The sequence below is a fragment of the Camelus bactrianus genome, chromosome 9 (assembly GCF_048773025.1).
Source record: "Camelus bactrianus isolate YW-2024 breed Bactrian camel chromosome 9, ASM4877302v1, whole genome shotgun sequence".
In the NCBI taxonomy this organism is placed as follows: Eukaryota; Metazoa; Chordata; class Mammalia; order Artiodactyla; family Camelidae; genus Camelus; species Camelus bactrianus.
In genome coordinates this window covers 61,301,606-61,324,265 of record NC_133547.1, presented here as the reverse complement: position 1 = coordinate 61,324,265, position 22,660 = coordinate 61,301,606, and the positions used below count along the sequence as shown (strand labels likewise).

General features: G+C 41.2%; 1 protein-coding gene and 1 long non-coding RNA gene across 3 annotated transcripts in view; one reads left to right on the top strand and one right to left on the bottom strand.

Annotated features, from left to right (window-relative positions):
• The first annotated feature begins 125 nt into the window (after positions 1-125).
• Positions 126-22,660, top strand: part of CDH3 (cadherin 3) — an 87,009-nt gene continuing 64,474 nt past the window's right edge. Inside the window, exons 1-2 of one of the 2 annotated variants that reach the window (XM_074370527.1) lie at positions 135-265; positions 18,396-18,525. The gene's annotated coding sequence lies outside the window, so the exon portion shown is untranslated. Of the gene's footprint in view, positions 266-18,395; positions 18,526-22,660 lie in introns of both variants that reach the window. The other variant, XM_045522289.2, reaches the window with a different exon arrangement.
• The window catches only part of LOC141578663 (uncharacterized), a 48,825-nt gene continuing 28,807 nt past the window's right edge, over positions 2,643-22,660 (bottom strand). The window contains exons 2-4 of the long non-coding RNA XR_012509253.1: positions 6,921-7,166; positions 3,189-3,284; positions 2,643-2,757 (exon numbers count right to left, since the gene is read on the bottom strand). This is a non-coding gene — a long non-coding RNA (uncharacterized LOC141578663). The remainder of the gene's footprint in view (positions 2,758-3,188; positions 3,285-6,920; positions 7,167-22,660) is intronic.

Here is a 22,660-nt window from a genome sequence, read left to right as displayed (position 1 = left end):
ATCGCTTGGTGTTCGCTCTTTTCTGAGCAAATGCAGAGGAGGCAAGACCTTGGGCGTGCGACTTTTGCGCAGCACCCTGCTTCTGGGGCCAAGCTGCCCTCCTCCCGTAGCCACCACCAAGCACCCCCGCCCCACGGCTAGCACAGCCCAGGCCAGGACCCCTCCCCTCTTCCTGCACTCTGCCCAGTGGCTGGAAACTGCCATCTCCCATCACGAGACCTACTGGACAGTTTGGGGATACGGTGAATCATATGAGGTGGTCTAGGTAAGTGGAGAAACTTAAGATAACAATATCTCCTCTCTCTGGAAAAACAAAACAAAACAAAACAAAACCGTGGCTTAACCTGAGGAGCTGTAGGTTTCTACTCCCCCCGAAACAAGCTCGTAAAAACAGAAACACCATCTCTTCCTCTCTCCTCCTGCCTGCTCCATTCCTAGTGAGAGGAAAGGTCCTGTGCAGGTAGGCTGGAGGGGGAGTAACGAAGTCTTGAGTGAAGGGTTACATTCATGGTAATTGTGGTCTACGTAACTAGGGCCAACTCTTCTATGGAAAATGACGTAAGCTGGATGAAATGTTGAAAAAAGAAAAGCATTCCAAAGAGCTAGCAAGAGAGTGAAGAATTAGGGATTAAACGCTAGGAGAAGCAAGAGACTAAGTAATAATCCTAGTGCTCAAAGCTGCTTTTGCTTGAAGGCATTTGCTGGTGGAAAGAAACACCTGTGAAACCCAGCTGTGAGGCTGGTAGACTTGCAATATAAGGCGTATAAGTGTAAAAGTCCTGAAAGCTGTGAGCCTAAATAATCACCCCACATTTGAACTGAGACCCCAAGTGAAGACACCCTCAAGAAAATGTTGAACTGGAGATAAGCCCTGGCATAGATGTGCTCCCAAATTCAGGTTGACTTGGAGATGTAGAGATCCTCAGCCTTCAGACTCTATAACATTGATCTAGTGGTGGGCCCCAGTACCTGGCAAAAGCAAACAAAAATGATCCTTAGAGAATGGTGTTATCATTTCATACCTCAGGGTATTCACACATACTTCCTTTTTAAAAAAAAATAACTTCCAGCATATTCTCAAAGATAACCAGATACATAAGGAAGTAAGACATTATGAAAGAGAACATGCAGGAATAATAGACAATAAATACAGACACAAACATTTCATATATTGGAATTATCAGAGAAAGAGTATAAAATAGCAATTCTTAGTATTTTAAAAGAGATAAAAGACAAGGTTGAAAATATCTACAAAAACAAAGCTTAAAAAACTGACATCAGATTTGAAAAGAAATAGAACTTAAAAAAAGATATAATTTTAAAAACAATAGCTATGTGTTTAACAGCAAATTAAACATAAAAGAAGAGAGAATTAATGAATTGGAATATAAGTGAGAAGAAATTGCCCAGAAACTAGTGTGCAGACAATGAGATGGAAAGTATAGAAGATAAAGTGTAAAACATTAAATCATTGTGTAGGAAACCCAACGTAAATTTAATCAGATTCCCAGAAGGAAAATATAGAGAAAGCTATAAGAAAGACATACCAAGCTATAGATTTAAGAAACCCAACGAAACTCAGAGGATAAATAAAAATAAGTCCACAAAAGATACATCATGGTGAAGGAATAGTATATAAAAGGAAAATAAAATTTTAAAAGCAATTGGGAGAAAAAGATCAATAGACTTCAAGTAGTAACAGCTGACTTTCCAAGAGCATCCCTGGAATTCATATGAATGAGCTATGAAATCTTCATTGTGCTTAAAATATGTGTCAATCTAGAACTCTGTATATAGAAAAGATCTTTCAAGAATGTATCTTTTATACAGCTAAAAACAGGAATTTCATCACGAGCAGACCTTAACTAAAGGAAATTCTATACGCTCTATTTCATACAAAAGGAAAATGATCCCAGGTGGATGGTTAGAGATACAAGAAAGAATAAAGCCCAGAGAAAGTAGTAAAATGTGGATAAATTAAATAATTAATTGTATAAAGTGTTATAAAAAGGTCTTTAAATGTACGGACTTAAAACCCAGGTCAGTGATACTTCCATTGCTAGATATAACAGAGTAGCTTGTAGTAAACTAACGCTCCTGTAGAAATAGCTAGAAGCTGGATAAAATACAAATATATAAGCTTGAAGGCATTGGAGAGCTACCAAGGTAGCTCTGGACTTGAGGATCCAAGATGCCAGAGAGAAAGGAAACTCACTGAGGTAAACCGAACATTCTGGGTGCCTCCTCTCCCAGAGGGACAGATGGTCATTCCTAGGGACATCATTCTAAAAGGACTGAAAAACATTTCTAGAACTAGAAAACATCAAAAGCAGCCAAAGAAAAAAGACATTTTACCTTTAAAGAGTAAACATTGGAAGAATGGTAAAAACTAAAACCCCACAGGTATCTAACTAGGTCATGAATAAAACAAAAAATATTTTGTTAATTCAAAAGGTGGAGAAGAACATTCGAGGGGCCCCCTCAGCACCCACAAATGCAGCTGGATTTATGAGACCTGCTCTGGAGTTCTCCCACCCAGTTGAGGAATCACAGTGGGCAATTTGACTCTCTTTTTGAGGGGTCAATGGAGGGGTGAAGGTGCATCCATGACCCTGGCTTAAACCAGAGGACAATGGGCCAGGGTCCCCACCTTCTGCTACTGAGGGAACGAGAGAACCTGATGTCCTTTGAAGCTTGCAAGGAGGTGTGACCTCTGTGTCCTTCATGTTGATGAGTCAGCAGCTGGAGATGCAGGAGCTGTAAAAAGGTGAGGAGTAAAAAGCTGGAGCTGGAATTAATGAATTGGAATATAGGTGAGAAGAAATTGTCCAGAAACTAGTGTGCAGACAATGAGAGGACAGTAGAAAGGGATGGGGAGAGAAAGACAAAGGACAGAGAGAGGGGCAGGAGCCAATAAAGCACCCCCTTCCTGAGAGCTCAAAGGTGCTCAGTTAGGAGGAGTCCCACACAAGCTGCAGGAACCCTTTCCTCCATGCCCACCCATTCCCACCTCCAGCCAGGCCACATCAGCTGTCAGGGACAACGTTTTTGGTCCTTTTCCACTTTTGAGTTTATTTTCTAATTTCACCACATACTTTGATGTTGGAGGGGTGGAGAGGCTAAGGGAGCCTACCCTTAACATTGCCAACCCCATCTGGATGCCTCTAGTTCATACTAGAGGCTATTACCTCAAGGAGCGATGTTGGGTGGGAAAACTGTCCCCATACCAGGCATTCTCCAGGCTCTTCTTGCTGTTATTTCTCAAATACAAGTTGAGGTTGTGGCTAGGGAAATAGACATTTGTTTTTAATTATCACTGAATTAGTAGGAGATTTGGTCATTGTGTAGTACAGTGGTTTTCAAAATTGAACTGGCATGCATCAGAATCTCTTAAAGCACTGTTAAAACACAGACTTTTGTGTCCTAGCCTGCTATTTTTCTGTTTCAGCAGATCTGATCCTAGAGCATTTGCAGTTCTAAAAAGTTCCCAGATGATGCTGACATTTATAGTCCAGGGACCACACTTTTGAGAACCACTGATGTAGATTCTCAAAAATACAGCTACTTTCAAGGAATGCTCTGTTTTGTTTTTTAATCTAACATCCTTATCCAGTTTGTTCAAACTCAGCCATCCTGATCTCCCGGCCCTGGGCGCCGCATTCAGGCCTGTGGCCACCAGGGGGCAGTGACGCACCGCAGAGGGCGCCCGGGAGGCTGCAGAGCTTGCACCAGGCGAGCCTGCTGCCAGCCTTCCTCTCTTCATTTTCCTTCTCTCCTTTAAACGATGCTGGAATTTCTGGAATTTCGCAGCATCGAAATGATGAGATACTGACTCTCCGGACCTCCACCCATGGCTCCTGCACTCAAAGGGTCTTTTAATTTCAAACCAACAGAAACATTTTAAAACTGTGCAATCAACAAACCTTCATATACCTTTCATCTGGATTCACTAATTGTCCTTTTTTTTTTTTAAGTTCTGTTTTTTTTAGGGTGGGCGTGGGGGGTAATTAGGTTTATTTATTTATTTTTAGAGGAGGTGCTGGGGATTGAACCCAGGTCCTCATGCATACTAAGCATGCGCTCTACCATTTGAGCTATACCTTCCCCCTGGATTCACTAATTGTCAGTACACTTTGCCAGATTATTTTTACACTTATTTTATTTTTATTTTTATTTTCACTTAACCATTTGAGAGCACTTGCAGATATCCTAACACTTTATCCCTAAATACTTCAGCTTGCCTCTCCTAAGAACAAGGACATTCTCCCCTGCAGCCACAATGCCATTATGACATCTAAGACACTCAACACTGATGTATTTAAATACAGTTTAATTATATACTATTCCATATTTAAATTTCCCCAGTTGTTCTTGTTCTTTCCTGTACAGCTGTAGATTTGTTTGTGATCCAGGACCTGGTCGATGTTTACTTCATTTTTTCTTTCATGACATTTTTGAAGAGTCTGGGCAAGTTGTCTTGTAGAAGTTTCCAAAACCTGAATTTGTCCTATTCTTCATGATTAAATTCAAGAAAGTCACTTTTGGTTAAATACTGCATAGGTCATGTTATCTATTTCCTATTACACCGTATCAGGGGGCCCATCGCATAGGCTTGTACTCTGTTGGTGACACTAAATTTGATCACTGGGCTCCATGTGACATGACAGTCTTCTGTCCTTCCCTTTCTCTCCCCACTGAAAAACAATCTGATCAAGACATTACAGGAAGCAACCAGATAAATCCAGTATGTAAGACAAATAGCCCAGTTTCTCCAAGAAATCTGTGGTATGGGTGGAGGGAGAAGAAAGACTGTTTTAGAATAAAAGAGATTTAAAAGACATAAGGGCCAAATCCATTGGATAGTCCTTGTTTGAATCTTGACTTGAATAAACTAATTGTAAAAAGGCACTTTTGAGACAGTTGGGGAAATTTTAATGTGGACTGAGTATTAGATAATACTAAAAAAACTACTGATAATTTTGTTGGGTGTGATAATGGCATGATTATTATTTTAAAACATTTTATTATGTTAATAAATTGTAATATATTAAATGCAATGGAACATTATACAGCAGTGGAAAAGAATGAATTAGAGCCTCAGAGCACACTGGAAAAATCTCAGAAATAACATGTTGAGTAAAAAAAGCAAATAGTTTATATAATATATGATAGATTTGCTTTTTTCTCTTTATTGTTGTAAAATACACATAACACAATATTTACCATCTTAGCCATTTTTAAGTCTTTAGTTGAGTGGTATTAAATGTATTCATATTGTGTGCAGCCATCACCATCTTTCATCCCTATAACACCAGGCAATCACCTATACTTTCTGTTTTTATGATTTTGACTATTCTAAATGTTTCATATAAGTGGAATCATATAGTATTTATCTTTCTGTGACTGGCTTATTTCAGTTAGCATAATATCTTCAAGTTTCATCTATGTTGTAGCATAGGATTTCCTTCCTTTTTAAGGTCGAGTAATACTCCATGGTATGCATATGCTGCATTTTACTAATCCATTCATCAGTCAGACACTTGGGTTGCTTCCATGTTTTAGCTGTTTGTGAATAGTGCTGCTGTGGACATGGTTTCACAAGTATCTCTTCGAGTCCTTGCTTTCAGTTCTTTGGAGTGCATTCCCAGGAGTGGAATTGCTGGGTCCTACGTTTAGTCAATTTTTAAGTTTTTGAGGAACCGCTATACTACTTTCCACAGCTGCTGTACCATTTTACATTCCTACCAACAGTGCACATGGGTTCCAGTTTCTCTGCATCCTCACCAACACTTCTTGTCTTCTATTCTTTTGATAGTAGCCATCCTAATGGGTGTGATATGGTATCTTGTTGTAGTTTTGATTTGCATTTCCTTAATGATCGGTGATGTTGAGTATATTTTCATGTGCTATTTGCAATTAGTATCTCTTCTTTGGAAAAATGTCTCTTCGAGTTCTTTTGTCCATTTTTGAATCAGGTTGGTTTTGTTGTTGAATTTTAGGAGTTCTCTATATATTCTGAATATTAATCCTTTACCAGATAGATATATCTGAATCCTGAAAGTGGTGCCAGGGATTGTTTACGTGCATATAGAGTAAAAATATAAAGTCATGTATAGGAATGATCAACATTATATTCAGTGGATAATGTTTGGGGCAGAGGGTTGGAATAGCAGGAGGTACATAGGAAACTTCAACCATAGCTGTTGAGTTTTATTTATTAGAGTGGGTCGTGGTTAAATGGGTATTCATTATGTTATTTTTCCTTTTTGTGTGTGCATATGAGATTATTTCACAAAATTTTAAAAAACAAAATAATTTCTTAAAGAAAAAAAGCTTTATTGAGCAACTACTAGGTTCAAAAAGATTATGCATCATCTACTTTCATCCTCACCTCATCCCTCTAATCACCTGCTGCCACTCTGCCCTCTGTACATTCCACTCCAGCCACACTGACCTGCCAGCTGCCTTTTTGAAAGGCTGGGCACGGTCCTGCCACAAGACCTTTACACTTGCTGATCCCTCTACCTGGAATATGCTTCCCCACGAAGAGTGTGATCTCCCTCCCTCCCCTCCTTCAAGTGTTTGTTCAAAAGCACCTTTTCAGCAAAGCCCTCCTTGACTAGCCAGTCTCCCTTACCCTGCCCTACTTTTTCCCACAGCATTTGTCACCTTCTGACATAGCATATGACTTACTGACTTATTATGTGTGCTATCTGCCTCCCCCAGGAGTATGTAAACTTCCTAAGAGCAGGGATTTCTCTCTGCTTTATTCACTATTGTGTTTCCAGCACCTCAAACAACTCGGCACATAGTTAATACATGTTTGCTGAACAAATGAATGAATCTACTTGTTACCTATTACTGCATTACAGATTGCCCCAAAACTTAACACTGTAAACCACAAACATTTATTCTCTCACCTGCTCTCAGAGGTTCAGGATTCCAGCAGCTGCTTGGCTGGGTGGTTCAAGCTCAGGTTCCCCACGTGGCTGCAGTTAAGCTGTTGGCCAGAGCTGTAGCCATCTCAAGGCTTGGCTGGGGCTGTGAATCCTCTTCCAATCTCCCAAACATTGTTGGCAGACCTCAGCTCCTCAGTGGCTATTCGCCGGTAGCTTCAGTTCCTAGTCACATGGGCCTCTGCACAGGGCTGCCTTATGTCATGACAGCTGGATTCCCCCAAAGTGATAAGAAAGAGGAAAGAAAGAAGGAAAGAAAAAAGAGAAAGAAGTGAGGGAACAAAAACACTCAAGACAAAAGCCACAGTCTTTTATTACCTAATTGCAAAAATGATGTACCATCTGGGCAGACAAAATTATGGCCCTCGAAAGAGGTGTATGTCTTAATCCCTAGAATCTGTGTTAACCTTACAAGACCAAGGCAGATGTGAGTAAGTTAAGGATTTTGAGATGGGGGATGTTATCCTGTGTTTTCCACATAAGCCCAATGAAATTACAGGGTCCTTAAAAAGGAAAGAGGGAAGCAGGACTGTAGGTGACAAAAAAGGAGAGGTGACAGTGGAAACAGAGGTTGGAGTGATGCACTTTGAAGTTATGAGGAGGGGACCATGAGCTGTGGGATGCAGGTGTCCTCAGGAAGCCAGAAAAGACAAGGAAACAGATTCTCCCCTGGAGTCTCCAAAAGAAAGAGAGCCCTGCCAACACCATGATTTGCCCAACGAGACCCATTTAGATGTCTGACCTCCAGGACTGCAATATATTGAATAGATCTGTGCTGTTTTAAGCCACTAGGTTTCTGGTGATTTGTTACAGCTGGAAGAGGAAACAGTTACACCATCACTTCTGCCACAATACATTGATTAAAAGTGAGTCAGCCCACATTCATGGGATGCGAATACCAGGGTGCACAATTCTTGGGGGCACTTTAGAGGCTGCCTACCACAATGAATGAATTATTGTTAACTCTACTTTATAGATAGGTAAACTGAAGCTCAGAAGCCATATAGCTGATAATGGAGTCAGTTCCACCTGACAATCAGAATAAAGCCCCAAATCTTTTGACAAATAGCTACAAGGACCTATCTGATCTGGGCCCTGCTTGCTGCCCTAATCACCACAAACACAAGTTTATTCCTACCTCAGGGCCTTTATACCTGCTGTTTATTCTCCAGAACTGCTCTTCACTGGTCTGGCTCCTACTTACCCTTCAGGTCTCGGTTCAAATACAAGACTTCCCTGATAACATAACTTTTCTCTCTTTAACCTATTTTAATTTATATGTCACATTTTTTTGTTTACTGTCTAATGTCTGTTTCCACTACTCCTATCCCTCATGAGGGCAGGGGCTTCACCTATTTTGTTCAATGCTCTACCCCCAGTACTGGCACATAGGAGATGTTCAATAAGTATTTGCTGAAGAAATGAATAAGTGATTGAATGACTTTACAGGGAGGTAAAGCAGTTAAAAACAGTCTATTCAACTCACTTCTCTGGGCATCTTGAAATAACAGTTCTTGCATGGTGAGCTTATGAAGATTAAAAGAAATCAAAGAAATCACAAGGCTGAGAGCCAGAGGATGTATTTTTATTTTTTTTTAACTTTTTTTATTGAGTTATAGTCATTTTACAATGTTGTGTCAAATTCCAGTGTAGAGCACAATTTTTTAGTTATACATGAACATACATATATTCATTGTCACATTTCAGAGGATGTATTTTTAAAGAAATGAGAGTTTTGATTCTCCTACCACCAACAGGCTAGACCTGGGGGTGTGCACAGGGCTCTGTGCTCTGAGAGCCCTTTATCTCCAGAGAAGGAAGAACCCCGGCAGGATGGGTGAGCAATCTTCCAGCACCACTATTTCAGTAATAACTAGGTCTTTTCCTCCCAAGCTTGTTTTGCTTGTCCCCACACCCCTTCCCGTAGGCAAAAATCTTCTCTACTTAGCCAGGAACTGAAGCTCTCTGAAGACCTTGCAGGTCAACCATAAATTGAATGAGGCGTGTCAGCCAGAGAGAGCAGGATTTGATTAGGGAGACTGGGTTCTTGTGATCTTGGACAAGGAAACTGTTTTCTCAGTCTCTTTCCCTTTGTTGGGGGGGATGGGGTGGGATCTTAAGTAAAGAGAGTTGAATTAATCATCTCAATTCACAGCCCACTCTCATAGTTGGTTTATGTAAGACTTTTCCCTGGGTTTATTAATTCACTCATTCATTCATTTCTTTTTATCTATTTCCTCCACTCCTATTACCCTCCTCCCTGACTCTGTTCAATAAGTACCTTTGAGTTTGTATGTTACTTTGACAAATGTGTGGTGTTGTTTCATGTGAATGTGAATTTAATTTTTTAATTAAAAGAGATCCTGCTATAGATCACGTTCTGTTTCTTACTGTAGTAGCCAGCCTCCAAGATGGCTCCCAGTGGATCTCCTGGTATTCACATCTTTGAGCAGTCCCCTCTTGCATTGAATGAGCTGACACTACTCAACAAATAGGATATTGCAAGGATAAGAATGTGCGAATTCCAAAGCTAGCTGATAAAAGACATTGCAACATCCTCTTTGCAGTCTCATGGATCACTCACCCTAGGGGAAGTTAGCTGCCATGTTGTGAGGACACTCAAGCAGCCCTATGGAGTGGTCTAAGAGGAACTGAGGCCTCCTGTCAACAATTAGTACTAACTGCAAGCTGTGTAAGTGAACCATTTTGAATGTTTCTCCTGCCCGAGTCAAACCTTCAGATGACTACAGCCCTAGCAACATCTTAACTGCAACCTCAGGACAGATCCCAAGCCAGAACCTCTTTGTCAAGCCATTCTTGAATTCCTGACACACAGGAGCGGTGTGAGAGAATAAATGTTTATCTGATTTTCATGTGTCATAACATATTCTCTCCCCCCCACCATTTAAAAATGTAAAAATCATTCTCAGCTCATGAGCCAAGCTGTTAAAAAAAACAGGTGACATGTCAGATTTGGTCCACAGGTTTTGTTTGTTGACTTTGGTCTGTTTCATTGTTTTGAAAGCTGCTTAATTATTCCATAGTGTACTTTCACCATATTTTGCATATCTGTTTCCAGTGAGGGGCATTCAGTTTATCTCCTGCTCCCAGGTACCCCAGACAACAGCTACAGTGAACATCCTGGGCTGTGTGGGAGGGTCCGTGGGATGTTTGCCTAGGAGTGGGATTGCTGGGTTTCAGGGTCTTGGTCTATACTCAGCACTGGTGCATGAGAGCCCCATTTCCCCACACCCTACTGACACTTGGTGCTAACCAGCTTTCTGATGTTTGCTAGTCTGTGAAGTGGTATCTCCTCATTGTTTGACTTGCATTTCCCTGATAACTAGTAAGTTTGAACACCTCTTTTGCATACTAGCACACATTTAGATTTCCCCTCTAAATGGCCTATTCATGTTCTTCATCCATTTTTCTGTTAGATATTTCTGACTTTTCTTCCTGGGAAGACTTCCCCCTCCTGGGCCTAAGTTTCCCCATGTGCACCACTTACCTACAGGGCTCTCCTGAGATACCATCCTTGTTTCTGAAATCCCTCCAGCCATGTTTCACATAATGAGAACGTGGCCTGGGGTTGCATTTTTACATGTATTATCTCATTTAAGAAATCCAGGTTTTGTTTGGGGATTATAACTGAGACTTGGGGTTCAGAGAGGTTGGTGACCAGTCCAGGGCCACCCAGGGAATCATAGGTCTGAGCAGATGCCTAAACTGAGTTCCTTTAGGAAGAGCTTGGATAGCAAAATCAGAATAAGACAGCAAATAGTACTTCTCCTAGGTCAAGTTGGAAATGATATTTCTAGATGATAAGAGGAGACAAGGCATTGGAGAGCACGGGGACTTTTCCAAGTTGGTGAAAGTGAGACTAGTTGTAAACTTTCCTGAGGTGCAGGTTGACAGTTACGTGCCGGAGGCCCTAAGCACCTGCATACCCTTTGACTCGGCAAATTCCCTAGGAATTTTTCTTGTAGCAGTAATTGGTCAAAGACAAGGAGAAAAGAGTTTGGGAGGTGGGGAATCACACCCAAATGTCCCACTTCAGGGGCTGGAATACTACATGTGCTATGTTAAGATGTTCTATAGAAGGATTTCTAAGGCTATGTATGGAAAGATGTTAATAATTCAGTTAAGAGGAGGGGAGAGATCCATGTTATAAAATGGTGGATATGGAATGATCTCTCTTTTTTTTTTAAATTGAAGGATATAGTCAGTTTACAGTGTTGTGTCAATATCTGGTGTACAGCATAATGCTTCAGTCATACATTTACATATATTCCTTTTCATACTCTTTTTCACCATAAGTTACTACAAGATACTGAATAGTTCCTTGTGCTGTACAGTAGAAACTTGTTGTTTATCTATTTTATATATAATAGTATCTGCAAATCTCGAACTCCCAATTTATCCCTTCCCACTCCCTTCCCCCACTGGTAACCATAAGTTTGTCTTCTATGTCTGTGAGTCTGTTTCTGTTTTGTAAATAAGTTCATTTGTGGAATGATCTCTTTTTTGTAGGAAAAAATATATATGAAAGAAAACATTGGGAAAATGCAGCGATGTATTGCGTGCTTACTACAGGCCATGCACTGTTTGTAGTGCTTCTTATGGCCTCATTTAATTGTCACACAACTCTTTGAGTAGGTGCCATTATAATTGCCACATTACAGGTGAAGAAACTGAGTTTTGGAGAGGTGAAATGAGCTGCTGGAGGTCCCATAGGTGGTTAAGTGATGAAGCCAGGATTTGAACCCAGGCAGCTGGCTCCAAAACCACCCAGAATTGTCCCCGTGGTCACCTCCATGTTCATATCCAAGGAGTGAGACCAAGGTGATCCTTTATCTGTATTTTCTGATTTTTCTACTATTAATATTTTAAAAACAGGATACTCTATCCAAGCCCTCTTGTAGAGGTTGGTGCCTTTGAAGATATGAAAGTAGAAGGAAGTTGTAGGGGGAGGCATTGTGTGGAAAAAAATCAGGAATGGGATGCAGCTGGGCTCACCTCAGACCCTACCCTAGCCCCAAACCCTCTCTCTCTTCATTCTCAAAAATATTGAGGAAATCAAAGGTCAGATATCAGCTGTGTGACCTTAGACCCGTTTCTCACCCTTTCGGAGCCCTCTTCCAGATATGTCCTGTGGACTGAATTTATGGAGAAGCCGCCCTGTCCTTCTCCCTCCTCCCTCCCTCCCTGCACCCTGAGTAAGATGTGGGCAGGGACAGCCTTGCTCAGTGGTTCTGGGAAGGGAAGGAGCGAAGAGGACAGGGAGGAGCACCGGGCGGAGAGGAGGAAGCTGGCATTGGGAATGGCTGGGTGGAGGCACAGCAGGGAAGAACAGGTCTAGAGAGGGACAGGTCTAGGGAGAGGTCCCCTCCTGTCATCTCCTCTCCCCTGGGGCTTTTTGAGGAGTGGCTTGCCTGGTCTCTTAACGTAATTCTGAGAAAGCCAGTGCTGCAGTGAGCACTGGACAGGGAGTCTGAAGACCCGGGTTCCTCTTACACCTCACCACTGGTTACCTGTGTCCTCGAGCAAGTCAGTCCTTTCTCTGAGCCTTGGCTTTCTCAGCCATTAAAGGGGGTAATTGTGACAAAGGGCGGCTGGTTGTGACAACATGAGGAACGGTGCTTTGTGGTAAAGAGGTGGCTGGTTGTGACAACACAAGGAAAGGTGCTTTATGAGAAACTAAACAGCTGTGTGCCATGTCAGGGGCCAGCAAACTATGGCACCCCTCCTGCGGTTCCTTTTTTACAGCTTTATTGAAATATAATTCAGATGCCACACAACTCACCCACTGAAAGTGTACACTTCAGTGGATTTTAGTATATTCACAGAGCTGTGCAACAGTCATGATCAATTTTGGAATGTTTTCATCATGCTCCAGAGAACCCTTTAGTCATCATCCCCCAGTCCCTTCAGCCCCTCGGCCCCAGGTAACAACTCCTCTGCTTTTTGTCTCCATAGACATTTCACATCCGTGGAATCATACAATGTGCCATCTTTGTCTGGCTTCCTTCACTTAGCGTGTTTTCATGGCTTATCCATATTGTAGCATATATGAAGTTTTCATCCCTTTTTATGGCTGAACAATATTCCCTTGAATGGATGTACCATATTTTGTTTATCCATTCATCAGTTGATGGATATTTATGTTTTTCTCCTACTTTTTGGCTGTTTTGAATAGTTGTATACTTTGATGTACACATGTTGTGTGGACTTACGTTTTTATGTCTTTTAGGTATATGCTGAGAAGTGGAATTGCTGGGTCAAATAGTTATTATGTTTAACATTTTGAGGCAACACCTGTTTTTATATAGTCCAGTTTTATATAGTTTTTATATAGCTAAGAATGGTTTTTATGTTCTTAAGTGGTATGGCAAAAATCAAAAGAAGAATATTTTATAACACTTGAAAATTACACAGAAGTCAAATTTTAGTGTCCACACGGAAAGTGTCCCTGGACAGCTGCATTCATTCATTTATGTATTGTCTCTGCTGCTTTCACACTACAATGGCAGAGTTGACTAGTGTGATAGAGACTATTTGGCCTGCAAAGCCTGAAATATCTACCATCTGGTCTCTTATGTGAAATGTTTGCTGACTTCTGAACTCTCTGTTGGTGTTACTATTATTAATTATTGTTTGATGGAAGCAGCTTAAGTACGTGCTGCCTTGATGGGAACAGGACTCAGATCGCCAGCCTCTCTCTGCCAGGTCCTGGCCTACGAGCAAAAAGGGTGAGAGTTCACATCTGGTCCCATTTTCTGGATTGAGAGACTGCATCCTGCAGGAGGGGCTTGGGCTTGTAAGAGCTGAGGGGGAGATGAGGGCCTTTCTTTTACTCCTGGGCAGCCTCCTATCCTCCAGATGAGAAGAGCCAGCCATGAGTGATTCATTGCTAGTGTTTGCAGAGCACACCATCTCATCAGAGCACTTTGATCATCATTAATTAGTCAGAATCTGGCTCCAGTTGTCACCTCATAAAATAAAAACAGAAGTGGCTCTGATGTCTCCATCCCTAAAACCAGAAGTTTCCATCTCCATTCCAAGGCTTTGTACCTGTAGAGTCCTTCTCTCTGCCCATCACCCCATCACCTCTCAAAGCCCTAACACCGACTGTTTTGGCCTGATAGTCAAGTTTCCTGAAGGAAGGAGGGCAGGCCCAGGGTTGGAGCCCAGCCCTCAAGCTGGGTGTCTTGTGAGAAGTCACGTCCTGCCTCTGCCCCTTAGTGTCTTCGTCAGGAAGACATGAGTAAAGATCCCTCTCTATGGGCTTGTTTGTATTTGTACAAGTGTTCTGGAAGAAGCCCTCATACAGTGCTGGTGAGGAACTCTCCCAGTTCCTCTAATGATTAAATATAGAATTACCATATGACCTAGTAATTCCATTCCCACGTGTATACTCAAGAGAAATGAAAACATTTGTCCACAGAAAACCTTATACACAAATGTTCATAGCAGCATTATTCAAAGTAGCCAAAGAATAGAAACAACCCAAGTGTCCATCAACTGATGAATGAATAGATAAAATGTGGCAAACTATATAATGAAATATTATTTGGCCATAAAAAGGAGTGAAGTACTGACACATGCTACACAATGGATGAAAACATTATGTTAAATGAGAGAAGACAGACACAAAAGGCTGCATATTTTACGATTGCATTGATGTGAAACGTCCAGAATAGGCAACTCCATAGAGACAGAAAGTAGGTGAGTGGTTGCCAGGGGTTGGAGGGAGGTAGGGTGGAGAGTGACTGTAAATGGACACAAGGTTTCTTTTTGGGGTGTTGGAAATGTCCTAAATTGAACATGGTGATGGTTACACAACTCTGTGAATATATTAAAAACCATTGCTTAAAGTGGATGAATTTTATGGTAGGTAAATTATACCCCAATAAAGCTATTTTTTAGAAGTGCTCTGAAAACTATAAAGCGATGAGCAAAGTGGACTTACATGCATAATGGATAACCTGTCGTCATGGATGGAGCCGAGTGTTCTGACCAGTCTGTTTAGGGTAGTTCCTAAGACTTTTGAAATCGGAGACACCTGGATATCTTGCTATACTTGATCTCAGGAGAGTCTTTTAACTCTCTGAGCCTCAGTTTGCCCATCTGTGAAACTAGGACAACGATCTCTGTCTCTTAGGATTGCTGTGACAGTTGAATGACTATTGTAGGAACGTGCTGAGCTTGGTACTTGGCACCTAGGTGATGCTTAGTAAATGATGATGACTCTTTCCACATGGAGTTACCTGACTCCTCCCAAACAGCCCAAGGAGCAAGTCCATGCTCTTCCACTTTCCTCAGAATCTACTGTTTCCAAATCTTGCCTAATCATAAGAATAACCTAGAGCATCTGTTAAAAATACAGATCCCAGGGCCCCACTTCAGACCCACTGATGAGAGTCTGTATATTTTTTTAAACTGTCCAAGTGAGTCCCAGAATCAGACAAGTTCAGGAATAGGGCTGGTCCACCTTGGAAGCATTTTGCTTCTTATTTATACCCTTTCCCACAAACCCTTATTTTCCGTTGTTTGCTGTTTCACCCTGACCATCCTTCACCAAAGATCCCTCTGTTTAAGATCTCATGCTCTTGACTTCAGTAAAAACACCCAGCACTTGGGAGTTTATAATTTCCTCATACTTTAATTCAAGGCAAAGGTTGATAACAATAATAATAACAGCAATAGCAAACCTACATATGCTTGACCCTTTGTGTGGATTTCCCAGGCACCTTTATGTCCTCACAGCAGCCTTATGAGTGGGTTTAAACAAGTTAAATAACTTATCCAAGGCTTTTAGGAAAGTAAGTGGTAGAATCAGAATTGAAACCCAGTTTTGCATGACCCCAAAACCAGCCTAATAACGTTACACTAAAATATTCAGTGGCTATTCCAATTCTTCATATGAGGAAATAGGGCCTCAGAGACATCAAGAGACTTTTCAGAGACACACAGCAGCCCCTTAACTAACAAACCAAGGCTGGGACCCAAGTTTTTATACCTTCCAGTCTGGGACTTTTTCACCTCATCATACTGTGACATAAATCCTACTCAGTAACTTTATCAGCAGATGTCATACAAAAATAAAAAATTGAATGCCTTTTAGGGTCAACTTAATATGTTCTTTTTTACTTGTAGGAAATACCTGGTGATAGTTGTTAACAGTTATTGAGCATTTTCTCTGTGCCAAGCATTGTTTTAAGTGCTATATTTGTATTAACACATTTAGATCCTTATAACAATAGAAGTGACATGGGTACCATTATCGTTGTCATCTCATCACCCCCACTTTACAGAAGGGGAAACTGAGGCATCGAGCCCTGAAGCAGTTTGCCTGAGGTCACATAGCTAATGACTATTAGATCCAGGATTCAGACCCAGGTAGGGTAGCTTTGAGGCCTGTGCTTTAACCACTGCCTTGTGCTGCTTCTCACTTGAGAGATGTTCATGCAGGATGGTTTATAACACAGAAAAATGGAAAACAAGCTACATGCCCCACAGCAGGGCAGATAATTTATGATTTACTTTTTGGATGAAATACTCTGAAGCCATTAAATACGATGCTAGGGAAGAACTTTCAATGACACTTCAATAGAAAAGCATTCATGACTTTTTAAGTGATAAAACCAGGCTCAAAAATAGTATTACTTATTCACTGTACAAATCCATTTATATAAAGCAAAAAATTAGGCAAAACTAATCTCTGTTTTAAAAGTTGAGGTGGGGAGGTATAGCTCAAGTGGTAGAGCACATGCTTAGCATGCATGAGGTCCTGGATTTGATCCCGGTACCTCCTCTAAAAATAATAAATAAATAAATAGACCTAATTACCTCCCCCCCCCCATACACACAGATAAATTAAAAAAAATTTTTAAAGTTAAATTAGTGGTTACCCTTGGGTGGGGGTGTTCGGGACTGGCAGAGGTCACAAGGATGCTTCTGGGGCAGGTCCTGTTTTGTCCCTTATTCTGGGTGTTGGCATCACGTGTGTTGCCAACTTAGGATCTGTTCACTTTTCTGTATTTGTGTTATACTTCAGTGAAAAGTTTGAAAACACAGCAGTAGTGTATGATCCTAATTTAAAAAAAAATATGTACATATACATTTGCATAGAAAAAGAATAGAAAGAACCTAAATCAAGGGACATTTTATAAAGTAACTGATCTATATCATAAAAAATGTCAAGGTCAAGAAAGAAAGCAACAAGGATATACTGTATAGCACAGGGAGTTAGACCCATTATCTTGCAATAGGCTGTAATGGAATATAATCTGCAAAAATACTGAACTGCCATGTTGTACACGTGAAACTAACACAATATTGCAAATCAACTATACTTCAATAAAAAAAAGAAAGAAAAACAAAGACTGAGACAATCCTCAGGGGCTTAAGTGATGTGACAGCTACAAACAATGCAGGATCCTGCTTTAGATCCTGGACTGGGAAAAAAAATTCTACACACACACACACACACAGCTGACTGATTAATTTAAATCTGGACTATTAGATAATAGTATTGTTACAATATTAAATAGCCTGAGTTTGCTAATTGTACTGTGGTTGTGGATGCGAATGCCTTTGTTCTTAGGAAATATGCACTGAAGTATTTAGGGATTAAAGAGCATGGTGTCTGCAATTTAATCTCAAATTGTTCTGGCAAATGGATGAACACATATAAATAATTATATGAAGGGAGAAAATGAGAAAGCAAATGGTAAACAACTGGTTAATGTAGATAAAGGGTTCTGGAAGTGTCTTGTACTATTCTTTCAAACTTTCTATAATTTTTGAAATTACAATTGTCCCCTGGTATCCACAGGGGATTGGTGCTGGTACCCCCGCTACAGATACCAAAATCTGCAGATGCTCAAGTCCCGCTTATGAAATCGCGTAGTATTTGCATCTGACTATGCATATCCTCCAGTATACTTTAAGTCATTTCTAGATTAGTTATAATGCCTGATACAATGTAAATACCATGTAAATAATTGCTTAATGCATGGCAAATTCAAGTTTTGCTTTCGGAACTTTCTGAAATTTTTTTCAAATATTCTCAATCTGTAGTAGGTTGAATCGCTGGATGAGGAACCCATGGATGTGGAGAGGTGACTGCATATCAAAATTACAAATTATAAAAAAAAGGTGGAGTGGGTGGGGGTATAGCTCAGTGGTAGAGTACATACTTAGCATGCAGAAGGTCCCAGGTTGAGTCCCAGTACCTCCATTAAAAAAAAGGGAAGAAAAAAGAAGTTACAAAATGAAAACACAATACCATTTGAAAAAAACAAAAGGCAGCAAGGGGAAGACAGCCACAACTTTAACTCTTCTGGGAATAGTGCTAAAAATAAAATTGGAGAAAGACAAGTACTAATTTTTCAAATAGCCTTTTAGAAAGTAATAAAATTGTGGTATACTTTCCAGAGAGTGAAAGAAGTTGAAAGGAAATATACCAAGCGTCAGCTATGCCCCGCTGGTGATGTGCAAGACCTCTGGCACTAGGTAGCTTGGATTTGAATCTAGACTCTGCTACTTACCAAATGTGACAGCTTGGGTGAGTGAGTTACATTATCTGTGTTCCTGTTTCCGCCCCTCCCCTATGCAGTGGGGCTAGCAGACCCTGCTCATGGGGTCGTCACATGAGTCACTGGAGAATAAAGCGTCTGTGAGAGTGTGTGCACACTCTGAATTTCATGTAAATATCAGCCATAATATCTGGTTGGTGGGATTCTGGGGGAAAAGGTCTATATTTTTGGGTTTGGTTTTGTTTTTGTTTTTATTGACATTAACATTATATTACTTTCAGGTAAACAACATGATTCGATATTTGCATGTATTGTTAAATGATCACCACAATAAGTGTAGTTGATATTCATTACCATGCATAGTTACACATTTTTTTCTTGTGATGAGGTTTTAAGATCTACTTTTAGCAACTTTCAGATATGCACTACAGTTCAATCAACTGTAGCCACCATGCTGTACTTTACATTTCATAGCTTACTTATTTTATAACTGGAAGTTTGTTCCTTTTGACCCCTTTTACCCACTTCATCCAACCCCCACCTCTGGCAATTACCAGTCTGTTCTCTGTATCTATGAGTTCAGGTTTTTGTCTTGTCTTGTTTATAGATTTCACATATAAGTGAGATCGTATGTTACTTGTCTTTCTATGTCTAACTTATTTCACTTAGCATAATGCCATCAGTCTGTGTATTTTTTAAACTCCATAAAGTCAACACAGTAATTTTGTAATCAAAGCAAAAACAAAACATCGAATAAAAATGTCATTAACATTGTCTTTTAGGGGATGAGGGAGACTCCTTTCCAGTGGCTCAGCTTTTCCTTCCTGGGCCTCCCTCTGTCTCTCCCCTCCCCACCCCACCCCCCCGCCATGCACCTCCCCCGCCCCATCCCCTCTGCCCACCAGATTGCATTCCTCACTTCTTTTCCCAAAGAACTATAATTAAGCTCTTACTCTGTAATTGCCATTTCATGGTTCCCCGTCTGAAATCACGCTCCTGCTTGGCCTGGTTTCCATCTCAGCCTTGGAAGCAGAGGCAGGATTCAACAGAGCCCAGGATGAGTCTTGTGCTCTAAGGATGAGATGACCTCTACTTGTTGAATATTCACTCTGTGTGTGCCAGGCACACTGCGTATGCTCAGCCCCTTCCCCGCATTACCTGCTTTGATCCTCACAACAATTCTATGAGTAAACTAAAGCTTCAGGAGGTGGAGTAAATCACCCAAAAGCCTCACAGATAGTTGGTGGAGCTGGCATTTGAATCCAGTTGGATCTGACCTCAAAGCTGGGAGGTGATACTCATAATTTCTCAACTGACAAATCTATTTTGAGCTCCCCACCAGGCATCAATGCTCAAGTGATAGTTTAATATCAAAACTGGCCACCCTCATCCCTCCCTGTATCCTCACCCTTTATAATATGACTTTGTAGTTCCTCCATCTGAAAGGTAGAGTCTATTTGCCCAGGCCTTAAATCTGCACTAGCCTTGCTTTGGCCAATAGAATGCAGCAGAAGTGATCATGTACCATACCTAGGCCCCGAGAAGCCTTACACGCTTCTGCTCTTTCTCTTGACACACTGCCTTGTCCATGAAAACAAGCCCAGGTTAGACTGCGGGAGCATCATGGCCCACTCACCCCTGCTGCCCAACCAAAAGCCAGCCAGTTGCCAGTCATGTGATGAGACCATCCTAGACCTGCCAGCCACCAGCTGACCTGCTAGCTGACTATAGATACATGAATGAGCCCAGCTGAGATTAGCCAAGCCTGCTCAAAACAGCAGAACTGCTCAGCTGGACCACAGACTTATGAGCAATTGTTTCAAGCCACTGAGTACTGGGATGGTTTATTATATAGTAATAGCTAACTATTATAGCCATTTAAAGAGGAGACAGTGTGGGAGCTGGTGAGATGACACCAGTGTTCTAGAAGAAAGAACACTGGCTTAGCAAACATCTGCTTAATGTTTACTCTGTGCTGAGCATTTTAATTTAATCCTCACAACAACTTTATGAGGTAGGTACTTCTTTTGTCCCCATTCTACAGATGAAGAGACTAAAGCAGAGTGGTAAATAATTTGCTGAGGACCTCATGGCTAGTAAGTGGATGGCATCTGCCAATTAACAAGTCAAAATGTGGGGAAGAGGAAGTAGAGTCCAGAAAACTACCTTGTGAATCCACTGGGGGCAGAATATGGGCATTCAGAAACCTGATGGTAGAGGCACTTCCCCACTGAACTCAGTCAGAGGGTGGTACTCTGGGGAAATGGATTGTTTAAAGAGACAGAATAATAATAATTCAGTGTACAAATATTGGTTTATTTCTTAAATTTTATTTCTATTTACTAAATAAATAAGAATCAGGAGCAGACCAAGGAGTGCAGAGTTAGAAGCTGTGTTAGTCAACATTCTCCAGAGAAACAGACCCATATGATGTGACTATATAGAGAAAGAGATTTATCTTAATGAATTGGCTCACACGGTTGCAGAGGCTTGGTGAATCCACAATCTGGTGGGGGAGGCCAGATAGCCAGGGACTCAGGAAGTAGCTGCAGTTTGAATCCAAAGGCAGTTTATTGCCAAACCAGGAAGAACCAGTGTTGCAGATGTAGTCCAACTGCCGTCTACTGGCAGAGTTCCCTCTTGCTCAAGGGAGGTCAGTTATCTGTTTCTTTCTATTCAGGCCTTCAGCTGATTGGATGAGGCCCACCCACAATATGGAGGGTAATCTGCTTTCCTTAGAGTCCATCAATTTAAATGTAAATGTCATCCAAAAACACCCTCAGAAACGTCAAGAACAGTGTTTGGCCAAATGCCTGGGCACTGTGGCCCCGCCATGTTGACACATAGCATTAACCATCACAGATGCCAAGGGAGATGGTTAATGCCACTGAGAAGCAAAGTCAGAGCTGGCAGATAAGTCACCTCTGGGGGGAGGGTATAACTCAAGTTGTAGAGCATATGCTTAGCATGCATAAGGTCCTGGGTTCAATCCCCAGTATCTCCTCTAAAAAATAAATAAACCTAATTACCTACCCACCCCACCAAAAAAAAAAAGTGACTTCTGCATTGGCCACATGGGGGTTGTTGGTGACCAGAGGGTAAATAAGGCAGTAAATAAGTCAAGATTAGCCAGAAGAAAGAAGGAGAAGAAAGGAGGGAGGAGGGACAGCAGTGTGGAGAGAAGCTCTCTTGGGGAGGGCAAGCATGGCATGAAGCAGTAGCTCGAGGAAAAAGTGGGGGTTGAAGGTGGGCTACATAGTTTGCTTTTTCTAATGGAGGTAATTCTAGAGCAGTGTGTTTTTCAGAACGTAGGTTTTGATCATTTATCAGGTCAGTTCACTGGGTAATGACCAGCACTTTAAAGAAAAAAAAAACAGGGACAAAAAAGAAACAATAGAACACATCATAAATAGTAAGAGTAAGCATTGTTTCATGAAACTTTCGTATCCTGACTTCTAACACCATAGATTAGTTTTGCCTGTACTTGGGTTTATGTGAAAAGAATCACAATGGTATGTACTCTTCTGTGTCTGGATTCTCTGACTCAACTTTACGTCCATGAGATTCATCCATGTTATTCTGTGTTGTAGCCCATTCATTCCCATTGCTGTGCGGTGTTCCACTGGGTGAATGTATCAATTGATTTATCCATTCTACTTTTGATGCCCTTGAAGAGTATGTAGTCTTGGCAGTGGTGCAATAAATGAATGCAATAATGGGCAGCAGGTGCTTTTTCAGTGTTGTTATCTGAATCACCAGGACCTACCTACTTGGGGGTAAAGATAGAATCATGATACGTGCAGGATACAGAATAGGGAGGATTTGGATGAGAGGAGATGAGGACGTGACCAGAAAGGTAGATGCTTTCTCAAGTTCTAACAGCATGTTGGGATTCCCTTTATCCTGCTGTTACCATGCATTACAGAAAATGTCTTTTCATTGTCTGCCTCCCCACTAGATGGTGGAGGAGAATAAACTCCTAGTGATTGTCGAATCCCCATCCCTTTGCCAAGCCTGAGGCTGGTACACAGTTGGTTGCTTGGGAAATGCTTGTTGAACTGGACTAGGTTTGGGTCCATTCAGGAGAGACATTTCACTGCCAAGCTGAAGAGTTTGGACTCATTACTCAAGGCAATGGGAGCCACTGAAGATTTTTGAGCATGA